The sequence below is a fragment of the Diorhabda sublineata genome, chromosome 2 (assembly GCF_026230105.1).
Source record: "Diorhabda sublineata isolate icDioSubl1.1 chromosome 2, icDioSubl1.1, whole genome shotgun sequence".
Lineage (NCBI taxonomy): Eukaryota > Metazoa > Arthropoda > Insecta > Coleoptera > Chrysomelidae > Diorhabda > Diorhabda sublineata.
The window spans coordinates 10,813,985-10,841,836 of NC_079475.1; the positions used below are offsets into that span (position 1 = coordinate 10,813,985).

The following is a 27,852-nucleotide window of genomic DNA, read 5'->3' on the forward strand; positions in this document are numbered from 1 at the left end:
CGTTTTTCATAATATAAAACTATATTGATGTTCAATATTTGTTGTCATTCTTTTAGTATTGGAGGTGCTATTCTTAGATTCCTACAAGGGAAAAACATAAAATTGAAAAAAAATCAGGATTACAATACAAAAAAGTTTAGCGTTTTCATGATGGTGGAATCCATTTAAATCTGAGATTACGGTGGACTGAGTTTTTTTTAACCGAATCTCTGAATTAAATGAAAATATATTTTATGGGGGCTCAGTGTAGATTTATGAATATCATTATTTTAATAAAAATTGACCCAAAAAACAATCTGACACTCCAGAACTGAAAAATATCACTTTTAACGAAACTTTTGTGATATATTTCTATTAGCTTCCCACATCAAATGATAACTACGAAACTATCGTAGAGAAACTTTCAGCTAACTATAATTAGGCTGAAATTTGTCCCTGAAAAAACATTTCTTATTTTCACGTTAGGAAACATAACATGAAATACAAATATGCTGTTGGGGATTACAAAGAGATATTCATAATACAAAATCATGAAGCAGCTTATGTCGATGTCAAATCATTGATTTCAAACTATTTTTTTTAAATTCGTAGTTAAAAAATAGTATTCATATTATGATAAAATTATATCCTGGCTGCTCCGTAGCATTATTATTGAAATCTATATCTCTATGAGTATGAATTATTTAAATTAATATTGACAATGTGTAGATAATTATAATCAATTAACTAATTGATTGATTTAAGGAATTAACAAATTCCCTGACTGTTAGCACCACTTCCTGTTGATAAATTTTCCGTCTAATCGATAAACCATTAGGATAATTGGTAAACGCACCTAGCTATCCTCCCATCAACCCCTTTCCTTGATAGGATCAAATATCTCTATTCAGATTAATTATTTTGGAGGTAATATTTTGAAAAAAGTTTCAATCCATTTCAACTCACTATAAACTCTATTCAATATCGATATTGCAAAATATAAACAAACTAAATTATGTGAGAAGTATGATCTAACAACATTTTCTTATTGTTCTTCGACTGTTTATCAATTCAGGAATGCACTGGTTACCAGAGCTTACGTCAAAATGAGTGACCTGAAAATGCCGGAGAATTTTCATCTCACTACCTTTTCTCTCAGTTTCCCTTTCAATTTCATCTAAACATCAAATACCGATACACAATTATATTGATTCAGACTTTATCGTTTAGTTTTGATTAAATTTTTGTCAAAAAAAAAATACGAAAAATTATTGAAGATTATTATTTGAGAGAATTGTTTATACAAGTGATGTTACTTATTAAAACGTTGTGTTCATTACAAACTATTTTCTGTGAATGTTATACATCTCCTTTTTGGCTTTCTTCCATTTTACTCCTTGGACTTTAGGCCCACAACTACTGCTCAGCTTAAATTTGATCAGTTCCAGAGTCAAACTTTGCAAAAATAATCTCTGAGTAACCTGGAAATGCCGGAGAATTTTCATCTAACCACCTTTTTCTATCAGCTTCTCTTTCAATTTCATCTAAACATCAAATACCTATATATAATTGAATTAATGCAACTAAATGTTGATTTTAGGTCTCTTCTGTTTTAAAATTAGTTTTTTTTAAAAATTTTTAAAAGAAATTTATAGAATACATTTTAATATGTTCTCAGGAAAAATAAGCTTCCAGCACTCCCAGCACATGACAATTTGGATTCGATTGTTTCATTTGTTGTCACTTATTACTATTATTATTACAAATTCAAATATCACATCAAAATGTTTAATGAAGCAGTAGAAATAGAAATTGTGATGTTACTGATAGTGAAAAATCTAAGAAATTCCCTTAAAAACGATCCAATTCATCAAATCGAAGTAGTAGTTCACTTGCAAGAATTTTGAAGTTAAATAAATTTAAACCTCACAATCTTTCATTTAAATACATTCTATAAATAAACGATTTATAGTGAAGGGTCGAATTGTGAACTTTTATCTGAGGAAAATCGAAAAATAACACCTTTAAGACACAACCAAAACTTTTCTTTGCCGAAGCAATGTTTTTATCTAGTGGTAAGGTTAATTCGAAATATTTTCGAAGGTAGAGCGATGTAAGATTAAATTTCCTTCTGAAAACTAAAGATCAGTGTTTATTTGAAACTAATGGTTCACAAATACAGAACTGCTAGACCATACTTTCACCTGAAAGGCCTGAAATACTTTATTAGAATGTAATAAAACTACCTGTTTAGATATGAATTGTAGATACGTTGAGGTTTACAAGTTTCTCACAAGTTTTCGAAAAAAAATTAATTAGTTGTTCATTATTTATTCTTCTTCGTGAAAGCTGCGCATCATATTATAACCAAAAATTAAGAATTAAGTTTGTAAACTAATTATATACCACAGGAACAACAAATATCCTACCAATCATTCCGTATACTGGATACGGCTGAAAGAGTCGTTGAGCGTATGCTACATATAGAACCAATACGGTTTCCGAAGAGGCCACTTCATTCTCGATGCTATTGATCTCGTCGTCAATAGATATCATGAACCAGATGCAAGTACAGAACTGAAAAGTACCGTCTAGTGATGACGCTTGACATAAAGAACGCCTCCAATATGGTCAGATGGGACTGTGTGATGGAGACTCTTAATATCTACAGAAGATGATGGCTTGTTGCCTCAACAATAGAATTCTTAACACGGTGAAAAGCCCGATGGAATACCTAGTCTCTATAGAAGTACCAGTGCGAGGCCCCTTCTCAAGAACTTCGAGCATAATCGGCTACTGTGGTTAACATTTCCAGAAAAGTCAAGCCTCGTAGCATTCGCAAACGATGTAACCGTTTACCAAAACACCTGAAGAAGATCAATCAATCACTCTTTCAATGGAGCAAATAAATAATGGCGACAAATCCCAACCCAACTAATTCAACGTTTCCTTCGAAGTCGAGCTGTACGGGATCTGGCGTTGTCTTGCAGCCATATCTCACTACAGATTAAATATTGCGTTTTATTTTTTAGGTGGTTACTACTACTAATAGAATAACACAATGGATCCCAATGTGGCAAAGGAGAAGGTGCAGGCCGTGAAAAACTTGGAGAAACGAAATATAGGAGGACATAAGAGCACTCAATGTAGAAAACTGGAGAGCAAAATTCCGGAACCGAAAAGAATGGCAAATAATAACAAAAGCAGCCAAAGCAAATGACTATGAAGAAAATAAGATAGCCATAATTCACATGGGATTGAAATGCTTGATGATGATGAAGATGACTATAATACTCCACGTTCTCAGTTCGTTGTTCAGTGAGAAAATCAACTGCAACTCCTCCTATATGCCAAAACACTTCGTCTTTTTTCCTCCACTCCATCGATGCGTGTTTACTCATTAAGTCGTATCAGTACTGAATATTCGGAATACTTGGCACCCATGTGACTAAAATTTTGCGTAACCGAGCCGTTCATGTTCATTATTCAGCCATATCGCGTACAGTACTGAGTCGATCTTCCAAAATAAGTCTGCAGCGCTAACGTTCTCATCGGTAAAATTATAGGGCGAGGCGCATGTGGCAAATTTGTTGCAATGTCTCGGCCTTCTCGGGATCGGAACACCTTTCTTACACTTAGTCTTATTGGGGCACTCATCTGCGAATTGCACGAGTAATTTTCAATAAATGTCCGAGGATTTAACGTTGCCTGTGACCAAAAAATGAATAATGATAAATTTTACGCATCAGACACATCATTTTCATGAATACTATAAGTACACTAAAAAAAGAGGTTACGTGGTTACGTAATAGACCAATCTCACATCCAGTGCAGCCATTTTTGCGACACAAAATTTTTTTGCGCGTATACGGTTTATATTTGAACATGCCTCGCCTCGTATTTGAATAAACATCTAATTCTAATTCATTCTTGTGTCTTTTCTAAGTATCGATTTTTTAGTTTGGTATAGTCTCTCTCGTACATCGACACATCATTATATAGTAATGACAATATTCATTATTTAACTGTTCGATGTTTGTATTTTGCTGTTTATCAGATACTCCAAAAGACAAACGCACGGCAAACAATACCGGAAAATGTACCCTACCTAACTAACCTTCACTGTATTTTAATTTCATTTTCATTCCAGACAACGTGAACATAATGAATAACTGATCCCAATGGTAACAAGTGTAACATGTAATTTAAACTGCGTTTGAAAAGATTGATGAGTATAACTATCCTCAGTGGATTATGTGGTTAGGTATAACTAGAATTAGAATACTGGTGTTTGTAGAAAAGCTTTTACTAACTTTCACGTACTCGTGACAACTACGAAATTGAACAATTTAGGTTATAACATCTTTTCTTCTATGATACTTTCAAAGGAATTCACGTATAAAGAATGATTTATAAGTAATGAGACAAAATGTAACTACTGGTTAACAAGGTGAAAATAGACAATAATAAGTTTATGTTCACTTCTTAGTGAGATACAGAATGTAAAATTGAGAAGAAAAAACATCTAGGCTGATGCCTTTTCTGCCTTCTCAAACCAAGTATGAAACTAAACAATTATTTATTATCATGTCACATTATTACCCAACTGATATAGCTCCGATAAAGATAAGTTTACTTTAGCTCCGATTGAGTTAGTTTCATTATAGCTTCGATTAGGTTAGGTTTACTTCAGTTTCGATTAGGTTAGGTTTACTTCAGTTTCGATTAGCTTAGGTTTACATCAGCTTCGATTAGGTTTGGTTTACATCAGTTTCGATTAGGCTAGGTTTATATCAGTTTGGATTAGATTAGGTTTATATCAGTTTTGATTAGGTTAGGTTTACTTCAGTTTCGATTAGGTTGGGTTTACTTCAGTTTCGATTAGGTTAAGTTTACATCAGTTTCGATTAGATTAGGTTTATATCAGTTTCGATTAGGTTAGGTTTACATCAGCTTCGATTAGGTTTGGTTTACATCAGTTTCGATTAGGATAAGTTTATATCAGTTTCGATTAGATTAGGTTTATATCAGTTTTGATTAGGTTAGGTTTACTTCAGTTTCGATTAGGTTAGGTTTACTTCAATTTCGATTAGGTTAGGTTTACATCAGTTTCGATTAGGTTAGGTTTATATCAGTTTGGATTAGATTAGGTTTATATCAGTTTTGATTAGGTTAGGTTTACTTCAGTTTCGATTAGGTTGGGTTTACTTCAGTTTCGATTAGGTTAAGTTTACATCAGTTTCGATTAGATTAGGTTTATATCAGTTTCGATTAGGTTAGGTTTACATCAGCTTCGATTAGGTTTGGTTTACATCAGTTTCGATTAGGATAAGTTTATATCAGTTTCGATTAGATTAGGTTTATATCAGTTTTGATTAGATTAGGTTTACTTCAGTTTCGATTAGGTTAGGTTTACTTCAATTTCGATTAGGTTAGATTTACTTCAGTTTCGATTAGGTTAGGTTTATATCAGTTTGGATTAGATTAGGTTTATATCAGTTTTGATCAGGTTAGGTTTACTTCAGTTTCGATTAGGTTGGGTTTACTTCAGTTTCGATTAGGTTAAGTTTACATCAGTTTCGATTAGATTAGGTTTATATCAGTTTCGATTAGGTTAGGTTTACATCAGCTTCGATTAGGTTTGGTTTACATCAGTTTCGATTAGGATAAGTTTATATCAGTTTGGATTAGATTAGGTTTATATCAGTTTTGATTAGGTTAGGTTTACTTCAGTTTCGATTAGGTTGGGTTTACTTCAGTTTCGATTAGGTTAAGTTTACATCAGTTTCGATTAGATTAGGTTTATATCAGTTTCGATTAGGTTAGGTTTACATCAGCTTCGATTAGGTTTGGTTTACATCAGTTTCGATTAGGATAAGTTTATATCAGTTTCGATTAGATTAGGTTTATATCAGTTTTGATTAGGTTAGGTTTACTTCAGTTTCGATTAGGTTAGGTTTACTTCAATTTCGATTAGGTTAGATTTACTTCAGTTTCGATTAGGTTAGGTTTACTTCAGTTTCGATTAGGTTAGGTTTACTTCAGTTTCGATTAGGTTAGGTTTACTTCAGTTTTGATTAGGTTAGATTCATTTAGGGTCATACTAAAAACAAGTTAATTTGGCGTTTTTGGAATCGTATAATCCATTTATTTATAGATACTTCCGGCTTTAGCAATATTTAGTTAACTTCTGGTTCGACTTTTTGAACTGAACTTATTAAATAAATTATAAAAGTTTCATTTTGGGAATCCTAGTTTTTTATTAAAGGGTATTTGGCTGGAAATGGAAAAGATTTTCTGTAAAGGAAAAGTTAAAAATAATTATTGTTCAGGTTTTTTCTTATATCCTTTGTTTTAATAACTCATTATGAATCAAACATGCTTTTTCTAATTTAAAAATTATTTTTGATTCTTTTATAAGAATTAAAAACAAAATTTCAATTGTTTTAGAACAATCAGAAATTATATTTTTATAAATATCGATTATTAATTCCTATAAAAAACAAAAAAATATTTTCCTTTTCGAAATGCATAAATTAGAAACGATTTAAAAAAATTCCATATTCAAAAAATTTCCACTGATTGACTTTAGTCCTAATAGATGGCTTTCCACTTTTTTATAACTGCTAGTAGCAATTTTTGTCACTATAAATACAATAAATATGTTGAAGCATGCCTATAGTAGAAGCCTGAATTTCAGATAGTCACATTCCAGTGTCAAAATAGATCTAGAAACTCGTGTTATTTCAGTACTTGCATCTATAAGAGTTGACCCCAACCCTAATTTATAAAGATTTGGTGGATACATCATGAGTTTAAATGTATGGAAATGAACATGCAGGTAAAACACCCACTGCTACTACACACGAAAATTTTGAAAAATTGCAAGATCTTCTGTGGCAAAATTAATGAATGACTTTTAGTTAAAAAGTTGAGGATGACGGTCACTCGTGCCGAACTGAACATGAAACATTTATCTACATGAGTACCTCGATTGTTAACAGACGCCCATAAGTAATCTCGAAAAGAGCAGTCGTCTTTGAATGCAGGAAAAACAAGAAGCAGACAATTTTTCTTTCAAGATGAATGTTATGGTATCGATACAAAACTAGACACCAAAATGGAGATTAAGAATTGGAAACATCCAGGTTCAGTAGAAAAAATCAAGATCCAATATTATATAGTTGTGATAATTGCGGTGTAAGACTTACCGATCATATTTTCTCTGGTTGAATACTCAGAATTGCAAAAAAAAAGAAAAAAATACAAAACCTCCAATGGAGTGAATAAAAATCTATATCTATAAATAACGTCACACGAATTTCATGTTTTTCTACCCCTCCCCTCGTCCTTGTCACATCTGGTCACATTTGTGAAACTCACCCCTCCCTAGTTTGACATCACATTTTTTGCAAATTTACATTTAGAAATTATTGAATAAAAACAGCGGTTCCGAAATTAATTTTTTTCCAATTAAATGATTTAAAAAAAAATGACATGAAATCAAATGATTAACTAAACAGAAAGCGATATTAATTGAAGAAATTAACAAAACAAAAAATATTAATAGAATTATATGAATTAAAGATATAAACTTGAGGATCTTGAGTCCAAGGACTTTGAATCCACTTCTTCAAATTGAACTGGAAAAACTGCCATTTCGTTCTCGTTTGAGTTGTTAATGTCAGTTGTATCAACATCTTTTTCATCTACCGATTCAGCATCATCGTTATCTTTCACATAAAGAAATTTTTTGGAACGTTCAACAGCAATTCTTTGAGGACGAAACAACTTCGCGAATGGTAAAACTTTACGGTTTACGGTGAAGACTGCCTCACTTTTTCGACATTTTACGGAGTTCTGGTGGTCCTTTGATGTCCAGGTCTGGGCTTAGCGACACTTCTGCACTCCCAAAATGAGGTAACCCACGACAGAATTGAATTACGGCCAGAAAAAGTCTGTGAGGAGGATTTTCGAAACGTATGTTAAAAGAAGTAACTAGAGGAGGTACTTCTCCCTCCGGAAGCGCTCCCTCCCACTCCTCTATTCCCCCAATTCACTGCTCGGGAGTTTTTTCAAATAAATAAGTTTCTCTGGCGCGCCCGTTACTAAAACTATGAAAATACCAGTGGTTGGCTTAGTGAATTTGTAAGTGATCATGTTTACTCACATTTAAGAAAAAGAAGAAGGTTTTTACTCACTACATTGTAGGGATGATATCTCCGCTAAGGGTAAGGCGAAGAAATTTTGTTATAGAAAAGAAAAATTATAATTTCATACGAGCAATGACCTCCTAAAGTTCAAAATATCCTATTCGACATTGGGAGAAAAAGAGCAAGTCAAAAATAGAGCAAAATCATTCAATATTTTACGAATATTATTCCATTTTGTGGAATTTATTGAAAAAGTCATCGTATTTTGTATAGCTATCTAATTATAATGATTAACTCGGTACATATAATCAATATTTTTTTGTACGTACTATAAAAAGACTCTGATACCGTATTTTATAGAGAAATGCTATTAAAGAAGCGGAAAATTTATTCTCCGCGGAACATAGTCATCTTAAATTATGTAGTTTGAAAAGTATGACCTATTTTTGTGAATGTACCTTCAAAAGACGGATATAAATTTATGAAGCAGGCACTGACAACAAAAGTAAAGTCGTGATAGTATGAGAGCTGAAAATAACATCTGATAGAAAAAAGATATAATTCATGATAAAATTAACCAATGGAAATTGAAAATTCATCATAGTTAAGACATAATTACTTTCCGTAGTCGCAACAATGCGATCTTTTGATTTTAACGTCTTGAAATTGCAACGAAATGCTTCAAGTTTGAAAATAAGCGATGCAATCCGATCATTAACGCCTCTGAACATAGAAATTCAGGTAGAAATAAATTCCGCGAAAGAAACAGTTCTTTCATTAAAAGTTTTAGCTAAACAACAAATGATGCGCTAATTTAGCTGGGAGGTTTATAAGATCAGTTAGCAGTCAGATGTCAGTCAGCTATGAGAGCAATATCATTTTCTTTTTAATGACACGCCTTCAAAGGAAAATGTTTTAAGTTAGAAGCTTATAATTCAAGCTGTTGGAAACTCACTCCACGCTCCTTATTTCGTAATAAAACAAATTTTCTTTTATCGTCACGAATATTTGCTATAAAGAACAAGACATTGAAATTCATAAAAAAATTGCCCATTTCTCGACGAGGAATTTCGTTACAGCAGGGAGCTTTTTATAATTAGATTCTACTCTCTTGTTCATTAATTTTTATCATTTTCAGATGTGCTAAGAACGTAATAAAACCCACAGGCCAATTACCTTTTAGTCATTATTTCAATGTATATACGAGGGTTATATAAAAAGTTCCCTACTTCAACTGAATTTGTCAACATTTGTCAATCAATATACTTTGGAACTTTTCGGAAACTATAATTAACCCGATCATGATAAGAATGTTTGGAAACTAACCCGGATCACATTCACTGTTGTTCGGGATTTGATTGAGCTAATCGGGTCGTAGTCATATGATCTTTTCTGGTAGATCAGTGGGTAAATGCGATCAACTGATGGGTCGTTCCATTTCTCTATTACTTTTTGGACTACTATTGATTCTCATGAGCAACATCAATGATAGGTTACTGGGGTTTGCGGTTTTTATACTTTGCGTCACTTCAGCATAAGAATAGCTTATTACTATTAAACCTCAGTGCAAAATCCGTGTGTTAAGGGTGAATAACTACTCAAATAAATTATATAACTAAATAAATATTATGGAACAATTAACGTAAAAAAAGTAATAAAAATCAAAAATTCATGTCGATCAAGTTTTAAATTTGATATTTACAGCGAAAATTGAATGCGACGTTCGGAGACTTTTTTTTTATTTATTACAAAATTCGCATCAACCGTATATTGGTTATTAGCGATTTAGTAAAGATTAAGTATTTAATCTATATAATAATTGTTAAATTAATTTTATGATAGAGATCTGTTTAAGGTAATTTTTAAGGTAAGTAATGTTATATTTTGGTCCTAAAATTTCACGTATTGTTCCGAGTGGTAGATTTGATGATGAGATGGACATTCTGCGATTGTGTGTTTTATAATTATTTTCAATTGCAGTTGCTACATTTTGGTTCGGGTTTCGCATCAAGTAAGTAGCTGTGCGTCAGTCGCGTATGGCCTAGACGCAGACATGTTAGAAGAACTTCATCTCTGCGATTTTTCGGTAGTATTGACCATAGTTTTATTGAGTCTTTCACTTCACGAAGTTTGTGTGTGGATGTTGACCATTTGATCTCCCATTCATTAAACACTTTACGCTTTAAGATTCTTTTAATATCGGTAGTAGTTAAAAAGTTCACGCACTCTGCACTATCACTAATTACAGCTTCCTTAGCCGTCAGGTCTACCTCTTCGTTTCCTTTTATTCCAATGTGTGAGGGGATCCAACAGAATACTATTTTTTTGTTGTTGTCTTGTATGTATTGCAGTTGTTGCTTGATTTTGATTACTAATGGATTTGTGGTGTGAATTTTTTGAAGACTTTGGATTGAGCTAAGAGAGTCTGTGAATATGACATGATTAGGCTCGTTTGATGAAGCGGCGAAGTGGGTAGCTCGATATATTGCGTATAATTCAGCAGTGAAAGTGGATAGGGTTTGAGGAGCTTTTATCATATATTTGGAGGTTGGTGTAATGATTGCAATCCCTGTACCGTCTTGAGATATTGATGCGTCTGTGTAAATATGTACAAAGTTTTTGTACTCATTGAGTATGTTATTTAAGTGTCCTTCGATTAGCTTATGGTTGGTGTGGTGTTTGTCTAAAGAGGTGAGATGGGTAATGAATTTCGTGCTTCTTATTGTCCATGGTGGAGTTTGAGAAGATTCGATAGGAAGGCATTCAGGAATCAAGAAATTTAATTCGCTTAGATATGATCGAATTCTAGCATAGAAAGGTTTGGGGGTTCTGGGTTTAGTTGAAGAAAGATTTGGGAATTTCTTGGAGAAGCAGTTTTGGAGGGTCGGGTTGGAAGGATTGGATTTTAGTTTGGCTGCATATGTAAGGCTCAAATATATTCTTCTGTCTCCCAAGGATGGTTCCCCTGATTCGCAGTACAGACTTTCCACTGGTGTTGTTTTGAATGCACCTGTTATCAAACGTAAGGCTGAGTTGTGAAAGCTGACGAGTTTTTTCAGTAGCGATTTGTTTGCTGTTGAATATACAATTGATCCATAATCCAGTTTTGATCGAATAAGTGTTCGGTACAATATTAGTAATGTTTGTCAATCTGCACTCCATTCTTTGTTCGTTAGCGTTTTCAGTAAGTTCAGTCGTTTGTTGCAAGCTAGGAGAAGGTTTCTAATATGGTAATTCCAGCTTGGTGTGTGGTCGCATAGTATTCCGAGAAATTTTATTGCTGTTTCCATTTTTATGTCTTCATTATAAAGTTTCAATACCGGTACGTTTGGTATGTTCTTTTGTCTTGAAAAAAGAATATAGCGAGTCTCTGTAGTTGAAAATTTAAAACCAGTTTTTTGTCACCATAATTCTAAGTTATGGATAAAAGCTTGACTTTGTGAGAAGAGGTTTTTAATATTTTTTCCTTTACAGTAAACAACTAAGTCATCTGCGTATAGTCGAGCTTTTACTGGTAACTTTAAGTTTTCCAGGATGTCGTTGATTGCGATGATAAAGAGTGTGGGACTTATGATTGATCCTTGGGGTACACCATTATTAAAATATGTTTTTTCGGAGGTGGTGCCGTTGGTTTTAACTTTAAATGTTCGATTTCTCAGGAAGTTTTTGATAAAATCCAGGCAGTGACCATGTATGTTGAATTCGTATAATTTTTTTATGATGTAATCATGCCTTGCAGTCTCAAAAGCTCGGTTAATGTTAAAGAAAATAGCTTGACAGCTGCTTTTTAGGGCAAATGCTTCGTTGATTTCACTTTCCAAGTCTATTATGTTATCCAGGACTGATCTTAGTTGTCTAAATCCGCTTTGTTCCGGTATAATAAGGTTTCTTTTTTCTAGAGTCCAGAGCAGTATGTTGTTTATTATTTTTTCCATTAGTTTGCACATAGCACATGTGAGTGATATAGGTCTATAGGATTCAGGATGGGTTCTAATGGTTTGTGGTTTCAGTATAGGAATTATTATGGATTCACGCCATTTTTCAGGAAAGTTATGCTGCAGCCAGATGGAATTGAACAGGTTAAGGATGTATTCGTGGGCCATTAAGGAGAGATGTTTCAAGAAGACAACTGGTATTTCATCTGGTCCTGGTGACGTTTCTTTTAGGCTTGAAAGAGCTTCATCATATTCTTGAATGGTGATAGGTAAATTGATGGGTTCGTTTTCATCGAATTGTATCATTACCTCATCCTTTTCTTCTCTCTTATGGGTGATAACAGTATCATCAGAATTGCGTGTGATGGAACGGTTTTTGTAAGTGGTAGCTAATATTGAGACTATTTTGGAGTTATCTGTGGTTGTGCGTCCGTCTTTCTCTAGCATGTGTATATTATGGTGCTTGTAAAGTCCTGATATTTTTCTCACTCTTTCCCATACCTCCGTCATGGGTGTTTCAAAATTTATTGTAGAGACGTATTCTGCCCAGGATTTGCGCTTTGCAGTTTTTTATTGTACATCTAGCTTCGGCTCGGGTTTTCAAAAATTGGATTTTGTTTGCTGATGTATTGTGTCTTTTATATTTATTGAAAGCTTTTTTGTTGCTCTTTATTGCTGATTCGCAGTCACTATTCCACCACGGCACAGGATTCCGTCGTTTCAGTCGTGTAGTTCTTCCGATTGATATGTTTGCTGCTTGCTGAAAAATACTAATAAGGTTTTCTAAAGCTTCGTCTATATCTGTTATAATTGTGTAAGTTGTCAAACTTTCTGAGATAATTGTTTTGAAAAGAGCCCAGTCTGCATTGTTTAAGTTCCATTTTGGATATATGTCGTGATTGTGATTTGGTTTTCTATTGTTATGAATGACGATTGGACAGTGGTCACTGTTGTAGGTATAGTCCAGCCGATCCCAGGAAACAGCTGGAGTCAAAGTTGGGTCACAGATAGTGAGGTCAATACATGAACTCTGTCCTGATTGTATGTTAAATCTAGTTGGCTTCTCATCATTTAAGAGAGATTTGCGTCATCAAGAGTATCTCCTAGTAAGCGACCTCTGTGGTTTATTGATGTTGATCCCCACAAGGTGTTATGGGCATTGAAGTCTCCGACTATTATTCTAGGTTGAGGAATTTGTTCCAATAATTCATTTAATTCTTTAGCACCTACTTGATATGCTGGAGGGATGTATACATTGCATATAATTACTTTTGGATTAGTGTGTAGTTCGATAGCTACGGCTTCAAGGTTTGTAAGGATCGTGATTTCTGTAGCGTGGAGAGATTTTTCCACAAATATTGCTACTCCTCCGCTAGCTATTTCAGCATTTATTCGGTTCTTGTAGAAGCTGTTAAATTGCCTGAGCGGTTCGTTGTTATTGTATTTGAAATTGGTTTCTTGAAGACAAATAACTTCGCATTTCTGTTTGGATAGGATGGTTTGCAACGTTGGTAAGTTGTTATAAAAGCCATTGATATTCCATTGTAGTATAGATGTAAAGTCCATGAGAATACGCGGAGAAAAATATTAAAGTAAATTATTGGTTCAGTTAGTTAATATTTGTTTGAGATGATTCACTTTCTGTTTCTGAGAGGTCCGTTTCTGGTATGTTCAATTGTAGGTGAGAAAACAGTTTCTTCTTGAGTTTAGTGCATCTGCTATTGATAGATCTGTGCTCAAAGAAAGGGTAAATTTTTGTTAGCATGTCTATTGATCCAGTAAAATCATTTGTGTAGTATACTAATTGGATCAGATGAGCCGTAGACATTTTCAAAAAGGTCAGATATCTGGTTATGGTCCAATATGAAAGGAATATTCTGTTCTGAAATAACTTTTCTAATTGAGAATTTCTGTAGAGATGTCTGGTTTATTTTTAGGCTTTTTACTTGGCCTATTTGGTTTGGGGAAAGACGGTTTCTTAGGGTTCTCTGGTTTAATTTCTTCTGTTTGAGGGGGAGGCGTAATTATTTGCTCGTAGTTGCGTTTGGTGCTGTTTTGCGGAATTTCTTTTATGTTTATGGGGGGTACATTCTGGGAGTGAGGTGTTATAGGGGTTTCTGATGGGATCTCGGTGTGTGCTTGTGGAGTATTGGCTTCGGTATTTTGGGGCTGCTGGGAAGGTTGGGTGAGGTTTTGTGGTAGTTCAGCTGTTTGGGGTTGTTCATAAGTTTGTGATTGGGAGTTTTTACAGTTTGCTGCAGTATGACCTGGTTTTTTACATGTAAAACATAGTAGACGGTCTTGGGATAGGTAAATTCTGTAGCTGGTGTTCTCGTGTGTAATCATTAGACAGTCGGGTATTTGGATTGTGGATGGTGAAATAAAGATTTGTCTTCTGAAGCTGTAGATGTGGTTGTATTCCGGAATTGTGGAGCTAATTTTGAAGAAAGACATTGGTGAGAGTGTATTGAGACCTATTTTGTTAAGTTCATCGATTAGAGCTGATTGTGGTATGGTGGGGCATACATTTGAGAGTATCAATCTTTCGGAAGGTGTTAAAAGCTTTCGGGCTTGGATCGAAGTGTTGTTGATAATGATCAGCCCTTTATGAGAGGTCATGAAGCGGTCTACGGTATCTTCATTTACGAGGTACATGCATATTCTATTGTTTGATGGCCTCGATGTGAATAGTATATTTTTTGGACCGATTAGCTCTCCAAGTGATATCAGGTAATCTTGAATTTTCAGGTTATCAACAACTGGAAAAACAATTGCTTGATGTTTTGTAGGAAATTGTGGTTGACTAAGTATAAATGAGTATGTTTTTGTAGGGTTTATATTCTGAGAGCTTCTGTAGTCAGAAGTCCCAACATTTGTATTTTGCATCATTAATTTTAGAAATATTTCTGACACTTTCACTGTTAACGTTACGGTTGCCAGAGCCGGACTCGTTCGGAGACTTTGATCTAGATCTTGTTCTAGGTTAGGCAGTCAACTAACAGGTAATCTACTTAAACCCGGGTTATAGTTTCCGAAAAGTCCTTTTAACGATCAGGTTTGTTTCGATGCAAATTTTCGTCTGTTTTGAGATCTACGGACGTCCCGACTATTCCTCATCTTTAGCTAACTCATTTCCACTTATAAAACCTTCATATCATCTACGTAAAATAACTATACGAGTGAAAAGATTATTTTTTAATTTTCTTCAAACTTTTTTTCTGCCGGAAAGCTCCATGTTACACGACAATCACCGAAATCACGATCCCACTGCTATAAAAATTTATTAGCCGTATAATTTTATCACACCTCGAAATGAATTTCATCCAATTTGGTTTTTCACGGTGTAATAAGGTTTATTACAGTCGATTGGCAAAGTGAAATTCCCCAACCTCAGGATTTTGATTACAATTTTGCGGTAGCTGTGATTTCCTTGTATATATTCGGATGGATCGTGTGGTGACGTTAAACCAGTAAAAAATTATTGGGAAATACACAAATTTAACACAAAAATATTTTTTTTTTGAGACGACGCCATCTGAAAGTTGTTTGTTATGTATTCATTTACATACCGAAAGCTGCGTTTTGAGTGTTCCATGAAGTGAAAGTGACAGTTCCGTATTGCAAAACACTTTCGGGATGCTCTGGAGTAGACAACTCTAACTTCAATGTTGACAGTTGACAGTTTCACTTCGATTATTTTGCATAACCTTAAATTTTTAATTTTCTGAAATTATTTGTTTTATCCGAAGTTTTGTCTATATTAATGATGATGAATGATGATGAAAAAGAAAACATCAGCGATGAAGAATTACTCAAATCCACGCCCCACCTGATCTCGCCGAAGAAAACAAGGCGAATGTTCTTAATTCGTTGCCTGATAAATCTCGTGCAAGATACGAAAAACAGTACGAGCTCTTTATGAAGTAGTGTCACCAGAAAAAGGCGAAAAACTCAACGGAAAACGTAGTGCTCGCTTATTTTTAAGAAAAATCCAAAATCTGGAAAAGTTTTACTTTATAGTCTACATTCTCGATGATTAAAAAGTACTCTCACAATAAAACAAAATGTTCACATCAACAAATATCCAAAACTCATCAATTACACTGAGGAAATAAAATAAATAATAGAGAATTATAAACATTTCATTCATTGAACAATATAATTTACTTAATGATATTTGCAATGTCCATATTGATTTATCAATTATTTGCTAAAACTAATGTTCTGCCAGTGTAATTGAAAAAGTTTTGGATCTTACGCGTCGTCTAAAAATGTTGTGTACGCTGCGGCTGTAGCACTTTCAGTCTTTGGCATACAAATAACTATCATTAGTGAATTAATGGAAACTATCATATATGGAAGCATTGTATTTTGGTAAATAAATAAAAGAGAAGACGTCGACACTTAGGGTGGAAAATTTAGTTTCAAAACACCAAAAAAAAAAAGGTTGTGGGGAATATTCTCAAATTTCCATAACATTCGTCATATAACGTAATTAATAAAATATTCAGAATGAATCTTTTCCTTGGCTAAAGTGTTGTTCAATTGGTTCAATTCTATTATTAAAGTTCTGCATTGGAAATAATTGTAACCGTTCTGTTACTGGAGGATTATTCTTCAATAAATAATGAATAGAAATCAAAAATCGATATGTTTAGAGAACATGTTGCTCATTCAAATAATAGGAAATGGTCATTAATTGCACCAGTCTACAACCTCTTCAAATCTTGAAATGAATGATTTTCCTATTTAAAAAACCTTTGCATTTATGAAACCATATTCATAAATTTCACCACGTTGTTTAATATATTCCACTATTTTATTAACAGTATTATCGTCAGTGTTTTTCACCATCTAAATGGCCGATAGTAGGAAATAATAAAACTGTCGTTGCTGTACTCGCTTTTGCTTTTTAGAAACCCTGTATGATTCAAAGAACTCAAATTGGTAATTGCAATTATATATCACTGTCGACACAAGATAACTATCCAACACATTCAAATGATCATGTGAACGTACCCATTGTGCTCATTTAAACTCTGGAAGAGGTAGAATGAGATATGCCCCGCAGATGTTTAATTAATTTCAAGTTTCTTGTGCACAGTACGCCTCATTCATACTCATAGTGTTATCAACACCGATAAATCGTATAATTACTAAGAGAAGTAGGTCACATACATAAATGTCTTGTTAGAAAAGCCACGGGGAGCGAACCAACAGATCCTATTCCACAAATCAATTATAATTGTTAGTTTCGTAGAACAGATGCTTTATGAAATTACTTGGAATAAACTCTGTATACTGTGAGAAAATAAACGAAATTTGAAGTTGAAATCGATGTTATTTGAACTGAATTTCAAACTGAAGAATGAACTTAGTTTACTTGGTACGGATCGACATATAAGTATCTACAGGGTGTTTTAAAAAAAGAGTATCCCGTCTTTAGGATAGATAGAAAACTGAAAAATATTTGGGGTTTGTTCAGTAAAAAATGTTCATAATCTCTCTATCTGTATTCAAGATAAAGGGCGTTGAGGAAAAAAATTTCCATAAAAATTGTATCGAAAAAGTTCAATACCCTGTACAATGTAAGAGAAATTCAAGGAGGAAGATGACATGCTTTGGATCTGTTACAGGATGAATTAGTTCTTGAAGTATATATTTTGAATCACGTGATTTGCGTCAGAAATAAATTTCAAATGAGTAGCTCCATAGTGGAAACCCTTAATCGATATATTGTGAGGTTCTTCGCTACAACTGAGAAGATATACGTGAGTTGCTACTTAAGTTTTGAGATATGGCAACACTGAAGTGAATATGTCAAATCTGTCATTGTCATCATAAAGTTTGACGTTTTTAATGGTGAACGTTATCAGAACTTGTTGTCGTACGATTGTTATTTGATTTGTTTACAGATACTTGAAACATTCAACTTGGTCAAAAAATGAAATTAAATCGCGAACATTTTCTTACGATGACTTTCGATTAAACCAACAGCAGTATGCTGATGAACTCGCTTAGACTTTTGGTGATGCATCCCCACCTCGAGCTACCGTATTTGGCTGATTCCTTATATTTTAACGTGGTTGCATTCCGCTACAGGATGAATTTCGTGAAGGTAGTTCAAAATCAGTTGTTGTGCCAGAAAACATCGATGTTGTGCGTAAACTGATATCGCAAGATCGTCATGTGACATACCGTGAGATTCAGAGATGCTTGGGTATTATTTTCACATTCAATCTTGAATGAAAATTTCGATGTCAAGAAGATTTTTTCACGTTGGATGCCGATTTATTCTCACACATCAGTTCAAACAAAAAAAGTTTTTGAACAGTCAAAACATCGATTTGATGGGTCCTCCGCCGCTTCTTATTCCCGCAGATCAAAAATAAATTGCGAGGTAATAAGTATTTTTCGTCCTGTAAATGAAAGAACTTCATCTAACCCATAATGTTTAAAACTATTCCCCATTATCAAACTTGCTCTAACTCTTTAATCAACAATTCGAGATCTTTCGGATTCTTGCTTAGGAGTTCATATAATTTCTAGTGCCCAAAGTTTTATGACTGGGAAGTGAAGTTATTGAAACAAATCATATTTAATAATGATCTCATATTTAGAAAAAATGAGGACAGAATAGGGGGCTTAAATATAAGATTATGTAAATAAGAAAAAATGAATAATTTTAAAACATTTTAAGTACTCCTGTCAACTTTGTAACCTAACCTAACCTAACCTAACCTAACTTAACCTAACCTAACCTAACCATTCTTAAATTAAAAGGCTTTTTGTAGAAAATTCAAAATACTCAATTTTTTAATTATTTTGAACTTAATACCATAAATTTTCTGATTTTGGAAAATCTTAGATGTTGCTGATGGTTTTACGTTTTGTCTTAATGATAATAATTATTCACTCTAAATCTCTAAATTCGTCGCAGGTGAACATTTCCAAATCCACGTCTATTAATCCAGTACAGTGTTGATATACCCATTCAAGACATTGCACCCAGCCAACAGTTTATGTGTTTTTATAATAAACATGATTCCCTGCAAAAACTGAAGTGAAAAAATCATCGTCACTTTTATATAAAAGCCAAACTGGAAGCGAATCAACTCAATTGTGGTACCACCGGAAGTATTAATTTCTAGCATCTGAGATCTCGATAAATGTGTTTAATTATGATTGTACAGGATCAAAGCCGAAAAATAGCCAAAAATTCAGTTTATTTTACAAAAAAAAAGTTTTTTATTTCGCAAGGAAATCAACATAAATATTTAAAGGGTTAAATTATCATAATTTTTTTACCAAAGTCATTCAGATTTTAGTATGAAATCACCGTTCAATGATATCACTTTTAATTTACGTACGCCTATGGATATTATACAATAATATATTAATTGTACTTGTATATCACAAAAATAGTAAACACGTGGCAACGTTGCAATAATTACATTTCATTTTCTAGCATAAAAACTAACAATAACGCTAGGCTCTTGCATTGATGTCATATCTATCAACTTTTTGGTAGATCTACCAATTTTCACCTCAGTCTACCTATCCAGTATCCTAGAGTCTAGAGGGAATCTACCAAAAACTCCGCTACGAAAAGCTAAAAAAAAGGAATATGACCAAAAATATTCCAAATTATGGGAGAAAAACAAGGAATTTGCAGATTGGCTTCAAGAAAGTAACAAGGGTGAAGGATATTTTTATTAAAAATCATGTAGACGTGATTTTAAGTGTGCTGGTGGAAGATTTATTCTAAATAAACATTCAAGCATGTGTGAAAGGTGAATTTCTATTCCGTGTTTTCGTGGTTTTATACTCACTTTAGTTTAATTAATATTCCACATAGTAGCACCGACGTTGAGAAATTATTTTATGCAATTAAAAATATGAAAACCTTCCAGAGAAATAGAATTTGCACGGAGACTCTAGAGGGATTGTTTCTTACTTACTACTTCTATTTTTCAATAAAAATATGTGTAATTTCCAAAAATGAACATTTTAAGAACAGTTCATGCACTTGTAATCTTAAAAAATCTTCTAAATTGAGGTGGTAGATGGTAGATCTACCAATTTTGCATTTTACTTCTACCAACATTTGGCACATAATCTACTAATTTTCTAAAATTCGGGTTGGCAACACTGGGCGCAACCTAACTCAACTATAGAGTCGAAATCGATAAGCGTGAACGATTTCACCACGGTTCAACTATTTAGTTGTGTAGAGTGCGCATACAGACAACTAATAGTCGATGAGATCTCGATCATTCCTAATTCCTCCAATAGCCTTTTCTTTAGATTGATGTCTAGCGCAGGCCTTTTTTCTACGCTAGTAAGGAACTCCTCCGTGTCGTCCGCCATGATGACTGGAGACGTGGAGCCGCTTCCAATGCTTATACGAGACCTACCAAAGATTATATATACAATAGATCTGCCACTTTATATAAAAATTTGACGACAAATTTGATCCTAGTGACGTGTCTCCGACTGGCTCCGTACCAAGAAAAAATATTTTATACACCTTTACAAGATGCACGTGGTTCATTCAATAATCTTGGTTGTTTCTCGATACATGATTGCAACCTAGTTTCAGAATCCAGATTCTCAAACATTCAAAAATAAAACACCAAAAAGTAAGCTTTTAGATGTGAGCCAGTCACAAAGATGGCGTTGAAAATCGTCCTGAACTTCTCCTATTCCAGTGTACAGGCCCTGAGACTGGCAGTCGCGGAACGACTATTTAGTCGATGGTCGCACATCAATACAATGCAATACAAATTGAGCGTTTGATCGATAGTTGTCCAACTTTTAAATCAACAGCAAGTCGATAAAGCTTTTTGACTTTTTTGTCGAGCAACTATCGAGTTGAGAGTATTTGCGGTTTAATATATTCTTTCAAACATATTATACACAACAAAACAGTTGTTCAACTAAAAGTTGTATGTATTTTAAATAAGATTATAACGTTGCCATATCAATTTTAAGTGGTTATGTACAGTTTTTATAACCACAGCAATAACTCATAACTGATGATCTTGACTATAAATGTCTGTATCCACTGGCAGCATCTGGATACTTCCTGTCAATTATCTCCCACAGAATCCCCTTAACCATCAGACAATCAAATACTATTTCCTCCATTATAAACTCCCCATAATATATCTACGCATCAAGAGAAAAAATAAACTTAAAAGGCTAGACAATCCTGAAGACTCTAACAAAAGCGACTCTTCTGACAATCATACCAACACGATGAACTCAATTTCATCTCTTCTCATCATCAATTAAATACTAAGTCTCCATTCAGAATAATTCAATGGGATTTTGATAGATACTTTCTTCGTTTGGGAAGAATCCAGCAAATTCCAGAAGAACGTCTGTTCACAAGAAACAAACAATTTTAAGTGGTTATGTGCAGTTTCCAACAACTACAACAATAACTCGTAACTGATGTTTAATTGAGGTATAACTGAGGTTCATTTGACAAAAGATCTTAAGTATAAATGTCTGTTTCTCCTGATTCCCTTTATATGATATTTTCCACTGTACAATTTTGTCAACCGTGAATCTTCATCTCCTAAAATCTCTGTACCGTGTAATTAAAATCTGAAATTCAAATTTCATAAGGAAACGTTCATTAACCATAAACATTGTTCTTCCACTCATCTCTGGGTTGGTAAAGTGAAGTAGTTGGTAGACGTTTATCGATCTCAGTTACAGTATGAAACTTGTCAGTAGCTCGTTCAGAATCGCCTTTAGCGGGAGCAGCTTCATTTCAAGCGGAAATATTTATGGTTTCTTTGATGTGATATACAAAACCGCGTATTCACTCGCATAGTTTAGCAAACCTTTACGAGAAAAGTGTAGAAATCTCATATTTTTCTTTATACTATATTTTCTTAATATTAAGAATCGGAATCATTAAACTTTGAGCACTATAAAATCTTTGAACTCATATGCAGAAATTCCATGTTTTATATTCACAAATAATTCTAAGTATTACGAGGTCGAATTCTAAGTATTACGAGGTCGAAGTAAAGTTGTCAGAACCACAAAACAAAAAATAATGTTGAAATGTGTCAAAAATGGGAAATGTCTGGAGTAAACCGAAATAAACTGGTAAGTCGTGAAGTTTGTCGCAGTATATTGGTCGAGCGATAAACCAAGCATGAGGAGCTGAACTTAAGAACTACACACAAAGGCCCAATTTTACAAGTGAGGTTTAAACCTCAAACCTTAGTTAAAACTACAGATATCGGAATCGGTTTAAACGTCAGTGATGATCTGGGGGTAGTTTAAACCTAACTTTTTCAAATTGTTCATATTTTTACAATATTATTACAATTATATACATTTATATACATCAATTAAACAATAATTCCCATCCGAAGATTTATGTCACCAGTAAAACGTATTCTAATTTCGAATGTATCCCCTACCATCCCCTATTTTATTATAGAAGTACGTCCAACTGCAAATAGCTTCCCTATTTCATTTGTAAGATGTGGAGCTCATTGAGATGAATATACTTTCAGTTTCCGTAGTTTCCTACTTTATTCCTGATAATGATAATTTTCCTACTCCTCTCTGCGGAGCCCCATCGGCCCCGTGTTCATCCTCTGAACTCCTGACGAATGAACTATTAACAGATGCGCAAGCTCAGACTCAGCAGTTACCAAACCTTGGACTGCTTCCTTCTTTCCATGGTCAAAAGAGAATATCCTCTGACAACATGTGGATACTTTCTGTAAATTTACCATCAATGAAATACCCTCTACTCCATTATGAACTCCCTTTAATTTATCTACGCATCAACAGAAAGAAATAAAGACACTAGACTCCAAAAATAACTTAAAGGGCTACCCAATCCTGAAGACCTCTAATAAAAGCGTCTCAATTTCATCCCATCTCATCATCAATTAAATACTTAAGTCTCCATTCAAAATTATTCAATGGAATTTTGATGGATTTTTACCTCGTTTGGAAAGAAATAATTTCAGAATAACGTCTGTTTACAAGAAACAACTTCCTGTTGTAAAAACCAACTTTCCCAAATAATTCAACTTTGAAACAAATTATAGAAAAATTTTGATTATATTTCCGTTCTAGTGAAAACTGGTAGAAGAATGTCTGTTTAACTGTGACCTGTAAAATAGAGGAATCTTGTTTATTCTTAGTATAAACTAGAGTTTAAACCATAGTTTAAGCTTCAGTTTAATCATTAGGTTTACCTTAAGCTGTAAAATTGGCCCTAAGGAATTAATTCCGTGGCATCTGGGTGCTGAATTAAATATTATATTTAGATTAGTTCTATTTGAGTTCGTTAGATAGTGCGGTTTTTTTGCATTAAGAAAATTAAATTAAACAAACTAGTGATTAAATTGGAAAGGAGGGTGAAATTATATAAATATTTATATACAAGGACTTGTATATACAAGATCAAGAAGCTCATTTAAATATGTTACATTTCCTTATAAACGAAAATTCTCAATTTTCGAAAACAATTTTTCATTGATCACGTATGTTGTGGAAGTAGAAGAGTTTGGAGGTAGAATAATTTATAATTAATATAAGAATTACTTGGCGATGATATTGGAAAATATTCAGCGGAAATCGAATGTCACGCAAGTAATATCAGTAAGTCGACAACTAACTATTTATTGTACAAAATATGCGTCAATCCATTAGCTCTTGAATCCATTACGATGGACTTCTTCGTTTCTAAGTCAGAGATTGGAATAGTTTGCAAAACACAACAAAGTGATAGGAGACGATAAAGACGATGTTGATCGTAGCATCGTCGTGTTGCAGCTTCGTCCGCCATATTCACTTGATTTGGCTCCCCCGATTTCTTTATTTTCCCAAACTTGAAAGATAAGAAAGGGATTTTCTTCAGGAAGATTTAGATGGTTCCAAAAAATTAGAAACTCGCTCAACGAAATGTGTAGAGCTAAAAAACTAAAAAACACGCTTTGAAAGCCCATCAAACTAAAAAGATCGGGCACTCATATGTAACATATGTAACAAAGCACCCCACGCTGTTTTTTACAATAAAACGAGTATTTTCCATTCATTATTGTTTTAGGCTTAATTAAAAAAAAATATTTTTAGTTTGATGTTCTTTAAAAGTGTTGTTTTTTAAACTACATTCATTTTCCACTTTTTAGTTCAATTTACTGTCAAAAATAAAATTTTTATCCTCCAACCGAAGGTGCACGGAGATAAAATGCTTTTCGAACAACATAATAGGATTCGAACCCACGACCAGCGAATCCGGAGGTTGACTCCTTAGCCCACTCGGCCAACGAACGCAATTAAAGTGGTGGGATATATTAACAGTAAGAAAGAACAAAGGAAAGTTACAAACAATCCCCGATGCGGATGAAGCTAATATAAGCGTGTTAATAACTTTTCTCACAATAATAGTATATTAGTTACACTACTAGTGCAAAAAGTTGATATTTCAGGGGCATCGTAGCTAGCACTTCAGAGCTCTCATGTGTAGCTTCACAATGCAAAAATCTCTAACTTTTTGCCTTGATACAAATGCAAAAGTTGTGTACTTTTGACCGAGGTATAAAGAAAAACAACTTTTTCCATTAAAAATCACTCTTCCGTGAAACAGCCTTCGTATTATAACTTTCAAAAGAGATGAAAAAACGGAGGTTAATCTCAATTAAAATATTAAAAACTTAATCACAAAATTATTTGAAAATTAATCTTGAATTCAAAATATACGCTAATACTGACGGATTGGAATTCTCGCTACATTCGGTTACTGGAGAATGTAATCGATAATATATTGGCAACAATGGAAAAATACAGTTGGTATTATTGGAATGCTCTATTGTGATATATATAGTTGGTACATAGTAAACTGAAGTTTCTTTAATTGTTCTTTCCACTTTACAGTTTACTTTCTCGCTTATGGCATATTTTCGAAAATATTTGAACACTCAATTAAAATTAACAATCTCCATCTATAGTGCTGAACCTTTTAAACTTCTACAGTAGTAAATGGAAGATCATTTTAACCCGATTTCAACAAACCATTCAGCTCCCTTCGTTTCTTATCGGTATTTTCTTGTATAGATAATTTGGAGTTTCGTTAGGTCAAAGGGCGATTTTCCTTTCACTTTGTTGATCTTTGATAAGCCCTTTCACTTATCATTTCTATTATCAAAAGTGAGATTATCATGATAAACGGTAAGGGACAGCTTTGCTACTCATTGTTGACTTAAAGAAATGTCTCATTAGAAATATCGTTTAGGTAGATGCAACTAAAATTGATTTACGTTTCGTGACAAATGTAGAAGAAAGAATGTAAGAGATTATTTTTCAAACTTACTGCAAGGTTTATATGTTCTATTTAAAATAAACTTTTTCAAAGATATAAATATCTGGAATTCGTTAGACAAAGTTTATTCTCCTTTCGATAATAAACACTAAACTGAAAAGTCTAAGTATCTGTTTTAAACAGGTTGATCAAATAAATACCGTATGAGGGATTTATTGGAAATGTTGGACCTAACCTAAGCTGACCCGGCAGACTTCGCACTGCCTCAATCGATAAATAAAAGACCTAAACTTTTATACAAAATAAACTTAAAATAAACAAAAGCAATTATTTTTTTATTAAACCAAAAATAATGCTCGGTATGAGTGAAGCTTTATTATTATTTTCGATTAATTACACATGATGTTGCTTACTTACAAAATAGAGTTATTATACAGTCTGTTAATCAACTTAAAGCTTTTTGATAAGAGATACTCCAAATTGATTTCGCAAACTTCGTACGACTGGCCTTGCGATTTATTTATGGTTATTGCAAATGCCAGACGTACCGGAAATTGTAAACGTTTAAAATCGAATGATAAATCCGTTGAAATTATCGGTATAGGCGTTATCAATACATACTCTCCTTTGTATTTTTTATTTATGATTGTCGCCTCAATTCATCACCTTTATCGAAGCCAGTCTTGTTCCATTACACAGTCGAGGTTGATTGTAAATTGTGATTCGGTAATCCAGGCAATTACAGTGAAATTAAAAACTCCGTGGTGTTGACTGATTCGAAGGAAATCAACTGTAACCTAAGAAAATTTTGAATGGTCGCGTTAAAGGATTGGTTATGGTAATTGAACTATTGCGTTATATTTGGGAAAACACGCTGAACAAGCTCCTCTTTTGAGTCTGTGATGCGTCAAAAATCTGTATGTAATTTGATGAATCCGGTCGAGGTGTCTTCTTCGACGATTTTTTCCAATAACTAACAACTGCTTCCCAAACACATTTGCAGTTTTATCTTGTTGCAAAAATACTCGCAAGCTAGAAGTAAAGGGTCACTATCACAAAAAATCAACAAAATCAAGAGCACATAACTTGAAATTTCACTATCACAAAGGATCACCGAAGTAAAGAAAGTTCTCGCGCACGTGGTGGTAATAGCTACTCAAAAAGATAGAAGAAGAGGTATCGATTGATATGGAGGATGGATCGTCATAATAGTTGGTTGTCAAATGTCAAATATTATTGTTGCGTTCAGAAATTTAATTTGTGACAAAACTTAAGATTTATCTATCTACATATAGTTGGTTGTCAACTATCAAATATTATGGTTGCGTTCAGAAATTTAATTTGTGACAACACTTATGATTTATCAGTCTACATATAGTTGCTTGTCAACTGTCAGTTATTATAGTTGCGTTCAGAAATTCAATTTATTACAAAACATAAGATTCATCAATCTACATATAGTTGGTTGTCAAATGTCAAATATTATGGTTGCGTTCAGAAATTTAATTTGTGACAAAACATCAAGGATAAACAAAATTTTCCATTTTCCATTTTCCATTTAATCCAAGCATTTTAATATTTATTTACCTTCTTTCACAAATAATTCAAGACAAAAATTAGCCAAATCGGTCCAGTTGTTTCGATATTTAGCGAGACTAACGAAGAGCCATTCATTTTTATATATGTATAAATGGTCAACTATCTATTTATAATCATATTGGACACACTAGTTAGTGCTACCACTACAATAACACTCACAATTAAACTGTATCTGGCGCGTTTCATAACTTTTCTTTTGTCTTTAGAGACGTCAGACCTTCTAATTATAAGTGTTGTTGTAGTGGTAATAGTGACTAGTGTGTTTTATATAAATATCACCAACGGTTCCAGAAGTTCAAATGTACTTTCTAACTATGAAAACATGGCAATGAACAACAAAAAATTGGAGGTTAAGTTAGGTTAGGTTTTAATCGTCCAGTCAATACACTATTGAAAATTGTAAAAAAACATCGTATATATTCAATCAAACATTAACCACATAATAAAACACACATTAAGCTATATAGTAGCATTGTGGGTGGTCAAGAGACTTTTAAGCACATCAGATAAACCCATCGTGCTCTACTTGACCTTACCATTGAGTAGCCGATCAAGTGCTTTGGCTTGAACTGTTTGACGTCATTAGGCAAGCTGTGAGGCTTGTCCAAGTGCTTCAACCTCGCTAGTTTGAGTACAGGGCACTCATAGATAACGTGGTCTGCAGTTTCATCCTCCTCCATGCACCACTGGTACTCAGGATCGTCCGTGATGCCCATGATGTAATTTAGATGACCGTGTCCTATTAAAAGTCCAGTTGGAATGGCGGAGCAGTTGTTGGGTATGAGATGAGCAAGGTCTATATATGTGTGTCTTCACTTGTCTTATGCCAGGTGTCTTTATCCAGCTCTGTCGAGCCCGTCTTGCAAGCAGACCGTTACGA

At 33.6% G+C, this 27,852-nt stretch overlaps 1 protein-coding gene across 1 annotated transcript in view; it reads left to right on the plus strand.

The window, feature by feature from the left end:
* The window catches only part of LOC130440744 (BTB/POZ domain-containing protein KCTD12), a 58,183-nt gene that overhangs the window by 21,105 nt on the left and 9,226 nt on the right, over positions 1 to 27,852 (plus strand). The window lies entirely within an intron of this gene.